Genomic DNA, 19,177 nt, shown 5'->3' with positions numbered 1-19,177 from the left:
CACTTCCATTGTGGAAACTCCATACATTATATAGTCTCCTACTTATACTCTTAGAATGCTGCCTGGAAGATCAAATGAATCCATATCACATGTTGGTTGAAGGAACTAGGCATTTTTATCCTGGAGAAAAGAAGACTTGGAGGGAGCACAGTAGTTGTCTTCAACGATTTGAAAAATTGTCATAAGGAAGAAGGATTGGTCTGCTTGGGGTCATGCAATAGGGCAGACTTGTTCTTGTTAACTCCATAGAGCAGAGTCAGTAGTAATGGGTGGAATGTACAGAGAGGCAGTTTTAGGTTGAAAGTCATGAAAAACTTCTTAATAGTTGGAGCTCTCTATAAATGAAATGAGTTGCCTCTAGAGGTCCTAGGCTTTCCCTATTTGGAAGTCTGGATGATTACTCATCCTCTAAGTTACACTGGGGGTGCCTTTTCATGTACAGGGTGTAGCAAATGCCTGCTGAGCTCTCTTCTAACTCTAGAACTCAGTCACTCTCAGATTTGCCCCTAGAATTTGAAATCACCACACTGTCTCTCAACATTCGGGAAATATAGTTTCCGGACAAAGTTGTAAAATTTCTCAAAATTATGTAAAATTTCTGTCAAAATTCTGTAAAATTTCATTATGGCAGCCTGGTGAGGGGTTGTTCATTATAAAGATTAAACTTCAGCTCTTTAGTACTTCAAAGGATCCCTGGTTCTTTTGTGTGTGAATACAATCTCCATCGATGTAGAGTACGACATCTGCATGCCTCAGGAGATAGTTTCAATAAAAGAGCATTGTGCCGACAGTCAGAAAGTTCAAATGAGTTCAAATCCAGCCTCAGACACTTAATAACTTTGTGATCTTGGGAAAGTCACTTCAACTCTATTAGCTTCAGTTTTCCAGCTATAAAATGGGGATAATAAGAGTGCCAACCTGAAAAGAACTATTCTAAGGATCAAGAGAAACAATATTTGTAAAGTACTTAGTACAGTCTGGCACATTATGGACACTATATAAATGCTAGGTATAATTATCATTGACATTGTTAAATATTAATTTATTTTTAAAGTGTTATTACTTATATTGCTTGCAAAGCACTTTACAACAGTTATCTTATTTGGTTATCACAACAAACCTGTTAGATAGGGGCTATTATTATCCTCATTTTACAGTTGAGGAAACTGAGGCAAACAGAGGTTAGGTGATTTACCCAGAGTTACACAGGTATTTGAGCTTGTCTTTGAACATAGGCCTTCCAGACCTGAGAAACTCTATTCACTATGCTAGCATCAAACTGCCAATGTTTCATATGTTGCTATGTCTAATACAACACTCAAAAGTATAATTCTCCTAGAGTATGCCAATGTCAAGTTCAAGGTATGGGTCCTATGGGTCCACATTCCTAAAACCATAGCTCAGGAATCCCATGGATTAATTTATCTGTAACAGTCACTCAGCTGACATAACTAACTCAAAGCAAAGGCATTTATTGGATGTTATAAATGTTTTTCATTCCACATTTGCAGATTTCCTCTAGCCAGAGGCTAACAGAGAAGCAAATTTATTGATTTGACAGGATTAAAGATTTATAATTCCCATTTATAAAACACAACAACCATATGGGAATTTTGTAAGAGAAGCAGGGTAAAAGATGTCATCAAAAAACTATGTGCCTAGGAAAGGAGATGTACCCATGATGAATTCAGAGCCAGAGACAACTGATAACAGCCCTTACGTTCTTAAAGACTAAGCTCCACTGCTAAGTACCCTCTTTCTAAACTATGTTGTATTCATTTTATTTTTTTTCTCATTATATTTGTATAGGTACATGCTTTCTCCCATAATGTACACTCCTTCAGAAAAGGGTCTGTTTCATTTTTGTTTGTCCGGCAATTAACAAAAGTCATTGGTACCCCATAGAAGCTCAATGAGACTCATGGATGAATTGATAGACCAAATTTTCAGTAAAGTCATTACACATACTAAGTTCCAGTTATTGTGTTAAACATTGGAGATACCAAGAAAGGTTAAAAATTGCCCCTATTTTCAAGGAGTTCACAATCTAATGGGGCAGACAAACTGGAATCAATCATGTACTAACAATATATCTATATATGTATGTGTATGTATGCACATGTACACATAAATACATTTATGTACGTGTGTGGATAGATCAGAGAGAGAGAGATGAGATAGATGAGATAGGTAGATAGATAGATAGATTGATGATAGATGATAGATAGATAGATAGATAGATAGACAGACAGACAGACAGACAGACAGACAGACAGACAGACAGACAGACAGATAGATAGATAGATAGATAGATAGATAGATAGATAGATAGATAGATAGATAGATAGAAAAAACAAATCAGAGATAATCTCAGAGGGAAGGCACTAACATTAAAGAAGACTGGGGAAGGCTTCTTGCAAAAGGCGGGATTTTAGCTGAGACTCAGAGGAAGCCAAGGAAGTGAGGAGGGAGAGACCTCTCAGGTATGAGGGACAACCAGCAAAAATGGGAAATGGAATATCTTGCACAAAGAACATCAAGAAAGCTATAGTCACTGATCATAGACTACTTAGAGAGGAATGAGGAGTAGGAATGCTGGAAATAGAGCAAAGAATCAGACTATAAAGGGCTTTAAATGCCAAACTGATTTAATATTTGATCCTGTAAGTAATACAATGCCAGTGAGGCAGCTGGGTAGCACAGTGGATACAGCACTAGATCTCAAGTGAGGAAAACTTGAGTTCAAATTCAGCTTTGTATATTCACCAGTCATATGGTCCAGGGCAAGAGTTTTAACCTCTCAGTCTCAGTTTCTTCATCAGTAAGCTGAAGTCAATAACATCTATCTCCCAGGATTGTTGTGAGGATAAAATGAGTTAATATTTATAAATTTTATATAATTTATAATATATAAATGTTATTATATATTATATATAATATAAATATCATAAAAGCTTATATTTATAAAAGTGCTTTGAAAATCTTAAATCACCGTGGAAATGTTAGCTACTGTTACTAGTGTTTATTGGATCAGGAAAGGAGAATGTGACGTGATCAGAGCTACACTTTAAGAGGACCAGTTCAAGCTTAGAGCTAGGAGAGACTTGAATCAGAGAAATCAAACCAGACCAAAAGACAATTGCAGCAGTCCAGGTGTGAGGCGATAAGGGCCTGAACCGCGGTGGCAGTAGTGTCAGAGGGGATAAATATGAAAAATGTTATAAAGATAGACTTGATAAGACTTGGTAACTGACTGGATAGTGAGGACGAGAGAGAATGAGAAGAGTGGAACAGCACCTCTGTTTTGAGCCTGGGTGACTAGGAGGATGGTGGTGCCCTTATCAGTAATACAAACGTTCAGAAAAGGGAAACGTTTTGGGGAAAACATAATGAGTTCATTCTTAGAGGATTAAATTTAAGATATGCCTGAAACATCCAGTTCCAAGTGTGTCCAATAACCAGTTGGAGATGTGATAATGCATCTTTCCAAATTTAGCTGTCTGGTTCTCAGATATAAGAACTGAAGTCCACTGAAGCACCCATTTTTGAAATCTTTGCACTTATATAGGACCTGCTTCCACCTGTACTCCACCAACAAAGCCTTAGAGAACAGAGGAAGCAGCAGAAATAACCCCAAGTGAAGGCACAAAGACTAAATAATTTCAATAACTGTGTAAGAAAAAACAAAAAGAGAAAGTCATGGGACAATATTTATATTTGCTTTATTTCCATTCAATCTACATATTGTTATGAGCCCCTGCTTATAGCAGATATAAAGAAGTTGCTTACTACTCTCATAGAACATACCCTCTAATAGAAAAGAAACAAAACTAAATCTCATTTAAAAATAATATGAGTACATGGCAATATGTAATTCAGTTCCAAATGACTTGTATGAGTAGTTGTTATTTGTCTTTCATTTTCGAAGAGGATCAGTGACTCAGAGCGATGTCTTGACTTTCATGTACATTGGATTTAAGTGAGGCAGAGTTACACAAAGTCATCAGTCTCACTCTCTTTTCCAGAGTCATCAAATTCCAGTGGCAAGAAAAACATCAAGATGCTTGGCAATGGCCTGGGATGCAGTGGATGACCTTGCTGTCTTTGAAGTCTGACCAAGTTCTAAGCTGCACAATGCCTGCTTTAGCCGCTTTCATGGCCATTGGAAAAAAATTGTTCTTACTCACCCATTCCACTGGGGGATGTCTTCACATGCTTGGAGTAGACATCCTGCTAACTCACTGATGGATCTGAGGTCTGTTGGTTATGCTCAACCCAGATTTAGTCCACCTACCAAGATGGTTTCACTGGGGTATGGCTACTGCACATGGTACAGTTTCTTGGAGCCACAGGTAAGATTTGGGTGACAGGTAGACGGTAAAGGTGGATGAATAGCCCTGAAAAGAGCTCAGCAAGCTCTCACACCAGAGATGCTAGTACTCCCTGAACACCATGTATATATACCCTTGTACAAAAAGTATATAGGAGAAAAAGAAAGTTGTGTGCACTATGGAGTAGAATAGTCAAAGAAATATTCCAGGAAGAAGTAGGACTTTAGAATGGTTAGGATTTGTGAGATAGAAAGGGTAGAAGTGGGGAAACAAGGGAGGATGGGCAGCATTGTAGATGGTTGAAATCGCGTAAGCAGAGTCATGAAAGCAAGAATTCCCAATTCCATATTTAAGAGACAGTGAACAGTTTGATGTAGCTGGAAGAGAACTGGGAATAAAGAATCACAGAAAGTAAGAATTTACTCCTAAATTTGCCACATTGAACATTCCACCCATTTCCCCTAATTCCACCTACTAGAACCAAATAGTAGAAATCTAAACTCAGAGTTCGAGTTAGTGTCCTACACACCAGTTACCATGTCTCCTCTGAGTCTTCTACCTCCTAAACAACCCTAGTTCCTTCAACAAATCCTGAACACATGGAATGTTCTCAATGCCCTTCACCATCCTGCTTCATCTCTTCTGGAGCAGTGAAAGTTGAGTTACAAAGAGAAAATGGAACTAAATTGCAGAGATTCTTGAATAGGAAGGTAAGAAGTCTGATATAATGGGGAGCCATTAACAGTTATTGAGTAAGAAAAAGAAAATTTCCTTGCTTTTGCATCTTTCTCAAAAAATATTTTAAAAGAGACATAGAATCCTAAGAGTTAATGACTATTTAGCCTGTTTCCTGGTAGCAATGTATATCCTAGAAGTTGTAATATTAGACTTTATGAAATATCTCTCAAATATGCCCCCTTCTATTGCAGGCTCCCTTCACCTAGCTCTTGGACTATTTGCAATAGCCTGCTGGTGGGTCTACCTACCTCAAGTCACTTTCCTCCTCTAATCCATCTTTCATTTCAGCCACCAAAGTGATTTTCCCAAAGTGCAGGTTCAATTATATCACCTCCCTACTCAATAAATACCAGTGACTCTCCATCATCTCCAGGATCAAACAAAAAAATGCTGCTTGGCATTCAAAACCTTTCCTAAACTAACTCCCTTCTGTCTCTCCAGTATTCTCCCACCTTACTCCCCAATACATACTGTAAGTTCCAGCGAGGTCTCCCACTGAATTCTGGGCCATCTTCAGTCATCCTGATCCATATCTGGTCACTGGACCCAGATGGCTCTGGAAGAGAAAGTGAGGCTGGTGACCTTGCAGAGCCCTCCCTCACTCAAATAAAAGTCAACTGCAAGTCCCGTAATCGTCTCCTTGATGTCATGGTCCTCTTCTAGAACAAAGGACAAACAGCAACCTGTGAGTAGTCTGAGCTGAATGGAGACTCAGCTGGCCAGTTTCACCTGGGCAATTCAACTCTTCCTCTTCTCTACTTTCCCCTCCTCTCCTCTCTTTCCCTTATGTGAGGGTGTTCTGCCCAAAGGAAGGTACATTTTGATGGCCAAAAGCTACCTAGTTAGCTTGGGGATTATTGGCTAGATTTCTTTCTCACAAACCAAGCCTTAAAGCCAATTCACTCTGGATTTCATGGATTGGACAACAATAGGTTTCTGCCCAAGTACCACTTAATGGCTATTTTTGGACCCTCCTGGCTCAAAGTAAATGTAAATAGTAACTGTTTCTCTTTTGACTAGCAATCCTGAGGGTCTTCTCCTCTCAGTTTAATTTTTTTTTATTAAAGATGCATCCCTTGACTCACTTCATAAAGAGACCTATTCACTGAATTGACATTGCCTCACTCAAAGTGAGAACTTGAAAAGACCTTAGCTTAAAGGGGCAAGGCCCCCCACTGCATCCTGGGCTGTCTCTAGTCCTCCTGATCCACATCTGGCCACTGGACCAGATGAGTCTTGAGGAGAAAGTGAGGTTGGAGACTTTCCACAGCCCTGCCTCACTCAAACCAGAGTCAATTGCAAGTCATGTAATCATCTCCCTGATGTCACCTTCCTCTTAAAAAACAAAGGACAAACCACAACCACAAGTTCCAGTGACACTATCCTATATGTTCCACAAAGCACTCCCCCTCTTGGCTCCAGGCATTTGCTCTTTCCTTCTTGCCTGAAACCCTCTTCCTCCTCCTCCATTCCTACTACTGACCTCTTTGGCTTCTGTTGAGTTCCAACTAAAATCCCATTTTTTATAGGAAGACTTTCCTGACCCCTTTTAATTCTAGTGCCTTCCCTCTGTTAAGTATTTTCTATTTATTCTGTATACAGCTCGCTTTGCATGTATTTGTGTGTCTCCCCCATTAGATTGTAAGGTCCATGAGGGCAGGGACTATTCCTCTACTTGTGCTTAGCACAGTGCTTGCAACAGAATAAGTGTTTTTAAAAATGTTTGTTGATTGATCATGTAAGCCAATTTTTCCCATATCAGTGATGGAATCTCCTTTCAAATCGATGTCCATTTGATTTTAATGCAAAATTTCTTGATAATTCTATTGTTTTAAATGTTTTGCCTAAAGATCCCTTTATCTAGAGAGGAGAAGCAAACCAGTAAATATTGCCAGGCCTAGAGGCCTGTGGGCTACCCGAGTCTTCCCTTACCTCACCTCCCGAGGTCTTCGGTTGGCCAAACCGGATGCTCGTATGAGAGAAAGGACATTCCAGAGTTGAACAAGGGTTGAGCTTTATTTCAGGGTCTAGTTACAAGTGCAGGGGAATTCTTCCTTAGGAGGGAAAGAGAAAGATCTCCCAAGGAGGCAAAGATCTTACAGTAAGAGATTGGAAGTAGAAGTATAAGCGGGGAGAGAGGGGGAGGGGAGAGAAGAGAGAGGAAAAGCGGAGCCTTGTGTCCTGTCTGCTCCGCTCCCCTCCGCCCAAGAGAGCTTTCAGGCTTTCCTGATCCTACTTAAACTCTTCAGTGGCATAGTTTGCATCTGAATACCGTGCTGTTAGATAACAATAGTGTGCCCAGATCCGGGACAATCTCGAGGGCAGGGAGAGCTCTCTCCCATCACGTTTCTCACGGGAAGAGGCGGAAATACACGAGATAGCTCGGTTCACCTCGATTCCCAGCTGTTTCCTGGGGGGTCTCGTGAGAACTCTAAGATTTAGAAGTTCCCACCTTTACCCGCCCGAGACTGTCCACATGGAATTGAGCTTCCAACCCTAGCAAATATAAATTTAATAACTGAAGTATCTAGACTTGAAAAATTCCTTCAGTATTGGAACGTTCACATGAGACAACAACCATTCATCAGTCAAACTATGTTTCATAATTTAGTTAACTGAAGTAGACTGTGGGGCATTACAAAGATTCCTACATATTTTTATTCTTGTTACCTCTTAAATTTATAATCATGATAATAATAATAGAAAACTAAAGGATGGATTTTGAGTTTTGAGTTCTAAACTCTCTAAAAATATTGAAATAAAGGGAAGTAGTGATTTTTTTTTTACTAGAAAGGAAGGCAACATCTGGAATATCTTCATTTCAACTCTAAGGTTTTCCTTGATCTATTAAGAAGTGCTTTTTGCCCAAGATTAAACAATCATCAAACATTCTAGTCAATCAGCCACTCACTAAGCATTTATTAGGTGCCTACTATATTCCAGGGACTTTACTCAGCTTTAAGATATAAAGGAAAACAGAAAACATTTCTGCCTTCAAGAAGCATACATCCTAATAGTAAAACAACATGAAAATATCTAGTAGGTACTAGAAAATACGTACAGAGTCAATGAAATAAATTTGAAAGGCAAAGGCATTAGCAACAAGTATGGGAAATGGCCAGATAGGCAACCAACAGAACATGGGATTTGAGCTGAGCCTTGAAGGAAGCCAGGGGAACTAAGAGGAGTAGATGAAGCAGCAGCACATTGCTGGCATGACTGGGGACAACCAGGGCAAAGACGCTGCCTGCGAGGCAAGAGATGAACTGCCTTGTTTGAGGAACTGCAAGTGGGCCAATATAGCTGGATGTAGAGTATGTTCTACAAATTTTACAAACTATGCACTTGTTTATGCTGTACATCTTTCTTTGTTGTCTTCCCATTAGACTGTGATCTCCTTGAGAGCAGGAATTGCCTTTTGTCTCTTTTAGTACCCCCAAGACCTTGGCATAGAGCTTGGCATACAGTAGGCACTTAAGGTTAATTGAACTGACTAAACACTGAGATTCTAATGAGAAATTTCTTTTATCTATGGAAATATCTCTGGTGGACACAAATATTTCTCATAGTTTTCCTCTAATCTGCATTATTTTCATTTATTCCAACAGGAAAAAGTTAATCTCTAACCTGGCTTAGGTTATGTGCTAGTAAACTGATTTATATTTTTAGAAGGGAGAAAAATATATGAGGGGAAAATATACATGTGTGCACATAAGCACACAAAGGTAGCAAGTACTTTCTGCTTGCCTCTCCCAGAACCAGATTTACTGTTGTTGTTTGTTGTTTCCAAAGAGAATCAATGACATCACTGGGTAAAGTCTTGACTTGTTTATGAATTAGATTTAAGTGAGGAAGAGTTACACGAAGTAATCAGCCTCACTGTCTCTTCCAGAGTCATTGAAATCCAGTGGCAAGACAAAAGCCAAGATGACTGCTATAGCTCAAGATTCAGGGAATGACCTCGGTGTCTTTGATGTCTGACCAAGCTCTACTCACTCCACATGTGCCCATTCTAACGGGAAGTCTTCATATGTTTGCAGTAGACACCCCCCTAACTCCCCAATGGGCTTGAGTCTGCTGGTTACCCTCAACCTGTTTTAGCCTGTCTCAGTGGATGGTTTTACCCAGGTGCAGCCACTGTGCATGCTATAGCTTCCTGAAGCCACAGGTGAGAGTTGGGTAACAGGTAGACACCAAGGGTGGATGAGCAGCCCTTGAAAGGACTCAGCAAGCCTTCACACCAGAGCTGCCAGCCCTCCTTGAACATCTCAGGCTTGTTACATCTACTCCTGAGGGATCTAGGTATCTGCAAGGGTTTGGGAGCCCTCTTTTTCCTGTTGCCATCAGACTGTATCCCTCTTCCCACTCTTACCCCAGCATCTTTTTAGGGGGTTGTGACTAGTGTCCCAACTCCATTTATCACAACTAACTTTTGCAAAAGGATATTTATCTCAAAGGTATAGCAGAACATATTCACATATCCTGCCTCCCAGCACCTCAGGGGTATAATCTCCCATTCATGCCTCAATTTCTGGGGGATTAAATTCAAATTTTACCTCAATTCTTACATAGCATAGGTTCAATGAAGTATATGTCCCAGGATGACAGTGCTGACAGATGAGTCCTTGTTTCAGCTATCACTGGGCTTGGGTCCCCAGGGCCACTCTTGGAGGGCACTCCTTGCTCACCAGGGCATTGAAGCTTCACCATCTGCAAACACAAACTCTGGAACATTTGAGATGTCAAATCACCCTTTGGACTTTTTGGACTCACAAAGACATAGGCTCCACTGACTTCACAGTGGTTGTAAGCAAAGGAATCACCAAGCGCTACTGTATGCACAGAGGCAAAGAGCAAATCACTAAGACTGGCAGGGATTTTTTTTAATGCTTTCATAGCCGAAAAGTCTCCTCTCCATCATGTGATCAGCTAACTAGAACCAGTTACAGAATGTCCTTGTTCAGCATCTTTAAGGCACTTCCATTTCATTTTATCATGACTCTCCTGCAATCAGGCTCCCCAACATCCTTCAGTGGGAAAGATGCCACCTGAGGCATTCTGAATATGCTCCAGACCCCCATTATGTGTATGTGTTAGAGCAGGTCTAGTTATTCCTTTCCACACCCTCATCCTGGCAAACTGATCCTTAGCCTTTGTCTATGTCTGTTAGGTCTTACTTCCTTAGCTAATTATCATTCTTGAAAAGTGAATTAGAATTCCATAACTTTAATTGCTAACCTTTGTACGTCTCCCTGATTTACTGCTGGTAGGAGAAACTTGTCTGCTGTCCTTAAATTACTCGGGATTTATTGTCAATTAAGATATTCTATTTACTTGTGAAGATTATTTGTTTCCTAAGAGGTGGGCTTGCCTATTTGAAAAACAAGAGTACTTGCCTAAAAAGTCTATGAAGCTGCTGTTTTCTTCACAACAGACCACTTCTATACAGATCAATTCTGTACAAGAGAACATGTCCAATCTTAAAGCATCTCAAAAACAGGGGAAGGTTTCCAAGGAATACATTTGTGCTTTCTAGATAATGACTCCGTCTACAAAATTCTCCTTAGTCTCTGGGACCTGAAAAAAATGCCAGATCTATAATGTCTATCAGAACTATTCACATTTAAATAGTCCTTAATAAAGGTACAAAAACCTTCAAGATGCTCCCTCCAAAAATAAACTTCTGAGGCTCATAGCTTTCTAGTGTTACATAATATTTAAATCAAATAATTAATTTAATGAATTTATAATAAATAATAATTATAATAAATAAATAATATATAAATAAATACAATAAATAATTATAATAAATACTATTTAATAAATAATTTTATTTAAATATTTAAATAAAATATTTAAAATAACTTATATTATAAGAAAGTTCTTCTAAGTTTCTGCTTTGCAAATCCTACTTATGTTTCCTAGTTTTCCCCTCTGGCACTAAACAAAATAAAGCTAAACCCTATTCCATCTGATAATCCTTCAAATAGTTTGATACCTTGCTCCCCAAGTCTTCTCTAGGCTAAATATTCAAATTCCTTCATTCATGCCTAAAATGGCATGTACTCAAGGTCTTTCACCATTCTAGTTACTCTTCTCTATGCCCTCTCTAGCTGATCAATGTCCTTAAAACTAGGTGTCCCAAACTGAAAACAACACTCCAAGAATAATCTTCTTTAGGCACAATAAGCTTAGGTTGTTGCCTCTTTGGTCTTGGACACTATGCCTCTCTTAACCAAGCCCAAAATGGCACTGCACCTATCTTGAGTGCCATTGGCTCGGTTGGCAGTCTGCTAAAATTTCCAGATCTTTTTCATATGAACCACTGTTAATAGTACAATTCAAACATTTATTAGGAAGCTTTTTCTAATCTCTCTTAGTTCTAGTGCCTTTCTTATTAAGGATTATTTCCTATTTATCCTGTATATAGTTGTTTCTATGTTGTCTCCCCCATTAGACTGAAAGCTCCTTGAGGCAGATGCTTTTTTTTTGTATTCCCAACACTTAGCACTGTGCCTGGCACAGAATAGGTGCTTAATAAATACTTTTTGTCTGACGGTCTACAGTGTATCTAACCATATGTCACCAATCTTGGATTTCTGAAATTATTTTGAACCAAATCATAGGATTTTATGTTTATATTTGTTAAATTTCATTTTATTAGGTTCCCAATTCTCAAAGAGGCCAAGCCAAGATGGTATAGCAGCAAGCACCCTGATACATCCAGGATGGCCTGCTAGCACGGATTCTTAGATCTGCTTTTCTAAAAGGAAAGCAACTTTTGAGAGGTCAACAAATAATTACATTTACCAAGAGAGAAAATACAAGCAGAAAAATAAAGACCAACAGATAGGGCTAACTGTCTGACCATAAGCAATACATAGATCAACAGACAGATTCACCTGTCTGACCATTACATACGTACATAGTTACTAGAGAGAGACATCTGAGTTTTCAAAGTCAGGGAGGCTCCTTAACAGCTACCCAGAGTCTCATCCGGTACAAGAACCTTCTTCCAAAGAGTAAGCACCCAAAGCAAAACCTCACCTCAGAGTATATACACACTTATCAGAGCCTAAGGGCATCAAGACCCTCAAGACCCAGTGCCTCATTAATTAACAAAGGTGTGGACCTTCCTACAAAACAAGCTTCCCCTAATCAAGCTTCCCTTAATGGGCTCCACCTGAGGTCTATTAGTGGGCAGGGAAGATCTTTCATTAACATTACAGATGTCATTTTCTATCTCTGTCTAGACTATTTGATTAAGACATTCTAATATTCAGTGTTCTATTTTTTTTAAATCAGCTTTATATTATTAGTGTCATTAATAATAAGACTTTTAAATCATCTTAAAAAATTTTACTAGTTCTGATTAAGTGAAAGATTCCATTATCAAAAATCCAAGAACTGCTATGGTAGCAGAATTAACAGACATAAGTCAAAAGGGTACAAAAATCATGTTTCGTCATTTAGTTTAAATCAGTGTTCTATTTAAGATATATTGATTATGTGCTTATAAGAATGCTCCTTATAAAGGTAATTTCAATTTACTTCTCCTTGTTAAGAATTAACATATATGTTTTTGACCGAATCACCTTGAAAAAAAATTTGTCTTGACAAAGATAGTCTACTTTACAGCAGTAAAATTGTTCTTCGCGGGATTGGAGTCCCCAGTGCCAGGGACAAAAATAAATAAATTTGCATAAGGACTTCATAAGTAGTTTTGCTCAAGGAGACTGAAATTTGTTGTTTATTTACAATCCCTCTTGTGACAAGTTTCATTTTGTTTTTGGTTTTTTTTTTTTTTTCAGAATTGTTACTAAAGCTGTAAATAGGCAGAATGCATTTTCCTGCAGCTCAGGGAAGCTAGCAATGGCAGGTTAAGATAGCCTTACTTTTGCCCTTACTCTTTTAAAGTGGTCTCACCTCATTTTCATATAGACATCGTATCACTTAGGTCATGTGCTCATCCATAGTTTGGACTGCCAGTGACAGGTCTTTCTCAATCCAAAATGAAATGTTTAAATTCACACACTGTACTAAGCATGTGTTAGTCCCTATGTAATATCATGTTTCAAGTTTTCCTTCTCCAAGAAGATCATAACCACCAGTTCCCAACAGATAAGCAGGATAGCACATGCCCTGGGACCAGGGGTGTGCTGGAGTCAGACTCTTGAGAGTCAATTGTTAAATTTTCAATGTGAACATTTGTAACTCAGAAATTGGCACATGCTACAAATCATGGCTTGATTTATTATTTTGTTGATTGTCTAGATTTAAGAAAGTGATTGTCAATAATATTAAAAGTTTGTCATGTAAGCATTTATTTTCGAGACCTGGTTGTTAAATGTCTACCAGCATACCCTGAACTGGAACAATTCACCCTGGCTATTGTTGCCAGAGTACTAATTTTCTTCTAACCTGTTATCTTTAAAGATTCTAGGACTCATTCTGGTCTACCTAGAATTCTTTACATCATTTCAACCAACTCTAACTACAATCAAAGTGGGACAGAAAGGATGCATCAGCTACTAGTAGTCCTAACAAGAACTTTGTTTAGCCTCTTTCCAATCCTGAGGTTAACTGTAAGCAGCATAAAAAAAAAAAGCAATGACATCACTTGGTGTTCCTAACTAGTCCTTGTACTGGGACTGGGAAGCTGGCAGGCAGCATGGAAGAGGATATACAAAGTTAGCTTTGGCATCAAGGAAGACTTAGATGGAAATCTTGCTCCACTCCCCGACCCCAATGAATCTGGGTAAATCACTTAAAGTCAGCATCCCAGAAAATTCTCTAAGATTAAGTTGTAGAAATAAATTCTTTAAAGGTTGCCATGTTGTCAGTTGTTTCCCCATGAGTCTGAATGTCAAGTCAAATAAAAATGATCAGCACCACCAAAAAACAAAAAATAAAATAAACAAAAAAGACTAAGTTGTAGAACACGTGCTGGTCTACACTGAAAAAGTGAGTTTCCTCAGGAAGAGTTCCCTGGACCAATGGAATCACAGGTCTGGTGCCCTCAGCCCCCAAAATACAGAACTAAGTATGTTGTCAGGATAGAGAGCAAAGTAGTCAGGAAGCCCTTGTCACAGCAATATATCAAAGCTAGGAGAAGTCATGTTAGCTCTATGGCTTTCCCTATGTCTCTATATTCATATGCTTCTATTTTTTATATGCCACTACAAAAGTCTGTTAGCATGAACCTGTGTTGTGAGCAATCTGAGGTCTTACACACAAAGCACACCAAAGGGTTGTCATCACAGGACAGCAATAGGGACTGTATGTCCCTAACAATACATTCTGAGCCCTCCTCTGCCCTCAGATGAGTGCCCTTAGTCTGTAGTTGTAAGAATGAGACTCCACTTCTCTGTCTCATGAGCCACTGGCCATGCTTCTCCCATGGCCTTTTGATACAGTACTTAATGATCTCACTTTTGCCACATCAACTAGATACTCTGGTAAAGAAATAAGTTCATGTAATACTGTCAAAAGTAAGTATATACTACTTGTGAGTATTATTTCTTCAATCCCCAGCTCTTGTGAGTAGATATTATTTCATCCTTTTATTCTACCTTCAGTCCCTCTGTACAGTGCCTGACACATAGTAGTCACCTAATAGATCTTGATGGATTGAAAACTAAGACCAAAATCTCCCCCATTTTATAGTTCAGCAGCTTAAGTGCTCAACCCAGCTGTTGCAATTCCAGTCAAGTCAGAATATTCCTGGACTACAGCAGCCCCTTGGTGCTGGTTTAAACTTTGATCCCTAGTTTCTCACTCAAAAGCATAAAAGATGAGTCCCATAGTTTCCCTCCCTTGATTTTTTTAATAAGGTTGGATTTCAGAGTGGCTACAAATCAAATGCCAACTTATAACTAACCTTCATCACATTTCTACTTCTTCATATAACACATCAAGGACTGTGATGTTATTCAGATATGGTACTTCCACTGTCATGATGGAAGTCATTGTTTAAAATAGGAATTTTCACGTTTCCCTTTTTTTATTTATTTTCCTTCCACTTCCATCCTTAAATGTTCTTTGGATAATTTGGTTTAGCTGAGTCTTAACCAAGCTTTCTCCCTGTGCTAATTGGCCCCAGTAACAAGATATAACAACAATCTCTCCTCCTGCTAATAGCTCAGGCAGAAAAACAGATTCATGATGAAAAGCCACTCTCTCAGGGATGTAAATAAATCTATCATGTTCTAGACCACAGATTAAGTCACCAGGCGCCAGGCAAAACATACATAATCACAAACCGAGAAAGGAAGAATGGGATATCAAAACCCTACACAAGCTTGACACTCAGGACTCTGTACTGGAAACAAGTGAACAATCTGTGTCCTTTTCAATGACAGACAGTGGGGATACTTCGATAGATCTGTGACTGCATCAATGTGGATATTCTTTCCCAATAAGCCAGACCAAAGCCCACTGGGTGACATCAGACTGCAAAAAGCAGTAAACTCTGTTGTCTTCAGAGGTAGGTCAAGCAGAAAAAATAGGAACATCCCAAACAATAGAATTTATTCACAGAATGACCACTGAGTACCCAGCCCCATGATGGACACTATCAATATTTTAATAAATCTATAAACCCATAAAATTGAGAGCAGGTGGTGAATCATGCCTTTGTTATATGTATACAAAGTAGCCCTACACCTAAAAATAAATTTTTTTTGAAAATGCAGACCTTTAAGTTGACTTCTTTTCTATGATGTCACACATGCAAACTACCTGTGTGTTCTAATTTTCCTACATTCCCCCAATAAAGAAGGTAGAGTCATAGAAAGGCAGAATCATAAGATCATAGATTTAGAGCTGGAAGGAATCTCAGGGATCATCTAACGCAATTATCTCATTTTATAGACAGAAACTGTGGCTCAGAGAGATTTAATAGTTTGTTTTCACTTCTACATCTTGTAATCCTTAGATCCTTTGAAATTAAGTTACAATGACACCTCTTATATGAAGTCTCATCTAAATGCCCTAGGTACCAGTGCTTTCCTCCAAAAAAACTCATCCTGCATTTCTGTTTCATATCTTTATGTGTGCATGTATTATCTCCCCGAGACAATAATTTCCATGTGGGAAATGATCATCTCATTTCTGTTTTTATATTTCCAGGGCCTATAAACAATGCCTGGAATATTGTAGGTACTTAACAAATGTTTGCTAGCTGATTGATTATCCAAGGTATATGCACAGAAGTGAGAAAAAGAAGGAAGGCATTTTAAACGAAGTGAACGATCAGGAAAAGGGAAGAATGATCAGACTTTTTTTTTAACTTGGTCCCAGACATAAAACTAGGACCAATGGCTTGGAATCCACTCTATTTGTGGAAAAAATTTCCCACAATTAGAGAAGTCCTCAGGTGGAATGGGTTTCTTCAGGAGGTAATAGGTAACCTCTACCTAACAGTCCTCAATGGACACTGGATGTATGATCACAAACAAAAGTATTCTGAATCTATTTTATTCAAAGAAGCCACTCAAACTTTGATGTGAATAGCATGAAGAGAGCTCTAAGACAAATGGTAACATCTCATAATAATTTCAAACATCCAGAGCCCTGAAGAAAACTATTTAACTGAGTTATGAAGCTTCTTACAGTGCCATCTGAAAAGAAATAGGTTCCAGAGAGTGAATAGACCATTCAATTAAATTGAACAGTCTCTGTTTATAAGAAAAATAAGCCTCAAGAAAACTTGTGAAATTTCATAGGGGATCTCAGATCCAAGTGCTAACAAAATTAAAACTTGCCTAATTTTACCTTTTAGGGATAAAAGTTTACTTGCCTTGGGTGATTCATTCACAAGGTGGCTGAGTTTTGTTTTGCTTTGCTTTGTTTTCTCTCTCTTTTTTTTAACCAAATACTCAGCCTTGCCATGGTCATTAAGGCACCATATGTCAATGATGCAAACAGAAAGAAAAAAAGGCATCTTAAGACCCTAGGGATATTTTTGCTATTTGGGCAACACGAACAACCACAGGAAAGGTCCAGGTTCATTTGATTCAGAGTAAGCCTTATTCACAAAGGAGAATGACCACATCATTGCAAAACTACTGATGTTGAAAAGATGGGCCTTTGTTTCAGGGAGAGACTTGAAGTCTTTAAAAGCATACCATAATGTCTCAAAAACAACCCAGTCAGATATTACCCTTTTCTTATTTAACCTGATCTTGCTTGGAACCCAACCTCTGTACTTCATGGCTATTTCTTCACCATGCCTCCTCTATCATCATTATCCTCATCTTCCTCTAGAATCTTGAGTCTATCCACTGGGTCTAGTGGCTCTGACAAGAGAGGACAATTCAGTTTATCTTGCTCAGAATAGCAGTGTTGGTGGTGATGGTAATAATATAATAGATAATATTTACATATCACTAACTATGTGCCAGGCACCACCCTAAGTACTTTATAAGCATTATCCCATTTGATCCTCATAACAAGCCTGAGAGATGGGTATTACTATTACCCCTACTCTACAAATGAGAAAACTGAGGCAGATAGGGGTTAAGTGACTTCCACAGGTTACACAGCTAGTAAGTGTCTGAGGTTGAGTTTTCTTTATTCTTCATTCAATATTTTATTAGATTTTTAAAATATATTATAGTGATCATCAAGGTAGCTGAAAAAGGAGAGATGTAAAAGATTTTTGGAAACAAAAATCAAGGAACTAATTGTTATTACAATAATGATCAAGAAAATAAATCCATGTGGATCCATGTGCCTTCTTTCCCACATCCATTCTACATTTATGAGTGAAACTAATGCATCCACTGGAGATATCAGTGAAGAAAAAATTAGAAGAGAAATGGAAGGCTTTTCCAAATGATATTTTATAGATCACACCTTACTATCATCACAATGAACTGAAATGTGCAGATGACACAAATGTGTGTTCATTTGACTATATAAAAATTCATTCAATAGTGGAAACTGTAGCCCTAAAAACTCTCCTCCAACAAGGTAAAAAAAAACAAAACACTATTTCATATGAAATATTAAAATAAATATAACTTTTGTTTAATGATGTCATGATTATTAATATTAAGTGAAGAGTCCACAGTTGTGGAATATTGCATATAATATCAGAATTGGGGGTAGGTGGATGCTTTGCTGGTTTTTTCTAAATCTTTTCTTCTTCCTTTTCATTTTCTTTTCAATTCTTTGCTATAAGGGATGTCTCACTAGGATGAGGTAAAAAGAGGAATACAGGAAAAAAATTAGATATATTGTGTATCTACCTGTGTGTGTGTGTATTTTTGCATAGGTTGGTTGATGAGTTCCTTTTACAACGACATCAGTCTCTTCAGACAACTCTTTTTCCCCCTTTTCACTGGAATTCTTCTTTATGTGTAGAGGATTTCATATTTAAGGACTTTCCATCAAGTCCTGGTATAGTATGATCTTCAATAGTAAGGTCACAAATCTATTTTGAGTTTATTATGACATATGATGTAAAATATTGATCTAAGCCTAATTTCCACCAGACTGCTAGAAAAGATCATTTTTCCTTCCATTGTTCAGGCAGCATAGTACTTGAAAACAACAGGATATCTGAGCCAAAGGATCTGGATTCAGATCATGCCTTCAATACTACTTTGGGAAACTATAACAACCACCCTGGATAAAAAATTCCTTATCCTTATTCCTACAAAACAAAAGAGTTGGTCTACATGGTCTCTGAGGTCTCCTCCAGCTGTAGATCTGTTATGCTATGATATATGACTTCATGGAGAAGGCAGCATTTGAACTGGGCCTTGGAAGCCCCCAATTAGGAAAACTTTGAGAAATAATAGATAGAAAGTGAAGTTATTTGAGATAGAAGGAAAAACATGAACAAAAGACAAAGGGATGACGTGTTCTGCCATATCTCTATTTTAGTATAAAAAGTATTGCAGAATTTGTCTTTGGTTGTAGAATCAAAGTGAGAATCTGAGTAGAACTTACCCCAAAATGGTTAGGGTTCCACATTGCATCCTAAGCCCTCTCCAGTCATCCTGATGAATATCAGGTCACTGGACCCAGATGACTCTGGAGGAGAAAATGAGGCTGGTGACCTTGCACAGCCCTCCCTCACTCAAATCAAAGTCAAGTGC

The sequence above is a fragment of the Notamacropus eugenii genome, chromosome 2, assembly GCF_028372415.1.
Source record: "Notamacropus eugenii isolate mMacEug1 chromosome 2, mMacEug1.pri_v2, whole genome shotgun sequence".
NCBI lineage: Eukaryota > Metazoa > Chordata > Mammalia > Diprotodontia > Macropodidae > Notamacropus > Notamacropus eugenii.
This window is presented reverse-complemented; position numbering follows the sequence as displayed.